This window comes from Miscanthus floridulus, chromosome 17 (genome assembly GCF_019320115.1).
Source record: "Miscanthus floridulus cultivar M001 chromosome 17, ASM1932011v1, whole genome shotgun sequence".
Lineage (NCBI taxonomy): Eukaryota > Viridiplantae > Streptophyta > Magnoliopsida > Poales > Poaceae > Miscanthus > Miscanthus floridulus.
In genome coordinates, this window is record NC_089596.1 from 69098496 (window position 1) to 69100867 (window position 2372).

Below are 2372 nucleotides of genomic sequence, written 5' to 3' on the forward strand. Positions count from 1 at the left end.
AACTATTACGAACTCAAACAAATTTATTTCTAGCACTACTCCAAGACAGACAATGGCAACTGGAAATTCTTTTAGAGACATAAAAAACCATATCTTATTCAATCTTTCCTAAAGATACTGATCTATGAAATAAAAAGTAGCTACTGCAAATGAGAAACTTCGAACTGCACAAAAGTAATAGCTATTGCAGTTAATAACTTCGAACTTGGGTCTTCTCCCACTAGGTTTGCAGTATTTTCGAGCTCTACTTGTCCTCTGTCCTGATTTAGTGCGCTGGCATTTTTGTTATCACGGCACTCAACAAGTTGCTCTTTTCGTCCACTTTTCTGTGATGGTCACGTTCAGCTCGGGCCATCAAGTGTCCTCTATCTTTGCTTCGGCAGGTGGGGCAAGAGAAAGCAAAATCTTTTCAGCACGCTGGTCCTTCCCATTGATCCTTTCATCACAAAGTCTGTTTATCACAAATGACACAAAATGCAGAAAGTAATAAACGAGGAAAAGACATACTAGAACAATAAGTAATAAATTTCTATCCACTGGAGTGCTCCCACAATGCAACTACTGAAGTATGAACACATTGTGGATTCATTGTTTTATAAAAGATAGATTGAGCATAGACTTGCCTAAAATCCAGATATTTTCTGTTTGAAAACTTAGTATTTCAGATTTCAGATACTTATGTTTCGCAAAAAAAAAAAAGATTTCAGATACTTATAACTGCATAATTAAGCAATACCACATTAAAGATGCTGAATTTATAATCAAAGATCAGGCCGGGAAGGGGAGGGCATGTACCTTGAACAAGGAGAGCAGCAACATCTGTAAGTAAGCAACTAAAACAGATACTTGAAGAATGGGTTAGAGAATGCACCTGGGGCCAGCAAGAAAACACATACCGCACACACGGACCAAACCTAACACATGTCCATCTCCGGAGGGGGAGGGGGGAGCTGCTCTGCTTTCGCTGCCGCTGCCGGCGCCAGGTGCTGCTGCGGCGGATCGAACGTCACGTGGTACTCCCCATCCACGCGCATGTAGTAGCGGATGAACACGCACGCGATGAGCCACGTGGAGGCGTAGCAGAGGGACTGCACGACGCGGCTGACGAGTGTCCAGAAGCGGGCCTGCTCACCGTCTGTGTAGAAGGAGAGGAGATTGACGATGATGTTCAGATAGTGGATCCCAAGGTAAGCGCAGAGGAGGTTCTCCCCGGTGCGGCCCATGCCGCCGAACACGCAGTACATGGCGTACGGAAAAAGCTTCATCTTCATCGGCGGCCATGGCCGCTCCTCATCCTCCGCCAGCGCGGGTGGGGACGGAGGAGGGCTCGGCATCGCAACGGGATCCGAAGGGGCGACGATTAGAGAGGTGAGGGGAGCGGGCGAGGAGGGAGGAGCACCTGCGGACATCGGGCGAGGAGGGAGGAGCAGCAGCGGCCTCGCTGGAATCGATCGAGGGAGCCGCCGGGTCTAGATCGCGAAGCGCGTGCGCGGAGATGTGGTCGGGAATCGAGATCAGGATGCGGGAATCGAAAACTCTGATCGATTGCTCCGGGAGGCGGGGGGAAGCGACGCCGACGCCGGTTTTATTGCCCGGGTGACGAGTCGCAGAGTCGCTTCTGTGGCGTCGCGTATCCCTCACGCACCTGTGCTGGAACTGAAAGAAGAACGGGCTTTTTTATTACCGTCTTTACCCCTTGTCTTTTTTCTTTACAAAATTAGAAAAATAAATAAAATGAGTGCATGTGTATATAACCCATAAATAAATCATCGTATGGCATATTGATGTTGAGAATAGCTGGATATATCGATTCAAGCTCGTAAGAGTTGTTTGGCCAGCATCATACAATGGTCTAGTATAATTTTTATGATTTGTTTAACAAGAAGTAAAATGATGTTTTAGACTTTAGAGTATACTAGGTAATTAATTTCGTTTGTTGCGGCAAAAACTAAAAAAATTGATTTCTCATAGATAAAAACAGCCTTTTGGGGCGCTTTTTTTTTTGCATTGCTTGCCTTTCAGTTAGATCAACCGGCCGAGGCCTCGTACTAACACACGCAGGGGCGGATCCAACGGTGAGGCGGGGGGCTCGAGCCTCCTATCCATACCGGAGCAGTAGAACCCCTGTGGAGCACCCATGAATTTTTAGTCAAAGTTCTATAGTGTAGGAGGGACTGAGACTTAAGATCGAGCAGCAGTGTTGTTTAGCCTCCCTAAAATATTTCCTGAATCCGCCGCTGAACACACGCACCTCTCGGAGTGATTCGTGCTAGTGACTTGCTTAGCTAATAAATGAGCAACCTTATTACAATTTTCTACTAACATGTGAAAACGAAAAAATCTTGAAAGGCAAGCCTAAGCTCATCAATCTC

At 46.5% G+C, this 2372-nt stretch overlaps 1 long non-coding RNA gene across 1 annotated transcript; it reads right to left on the reverse strand.

The window, feature by feature from the left end:
• On the reverse strand, positions 1-1753 carry LOC136517795 (uncharacterized). Its single transcript, XR_010774341.1, has 2 exons — positions 1400-1753; positions 1-1135 (listed from the first exon to the last, which is right to left on the reverse strand). It is a non-coding gene; the product is annotated as an uncharacterized lncRNA (long non-coding RNA).
• Between the last annotated feature and the right edge of the window lie 619 nt (positions 1754-2372).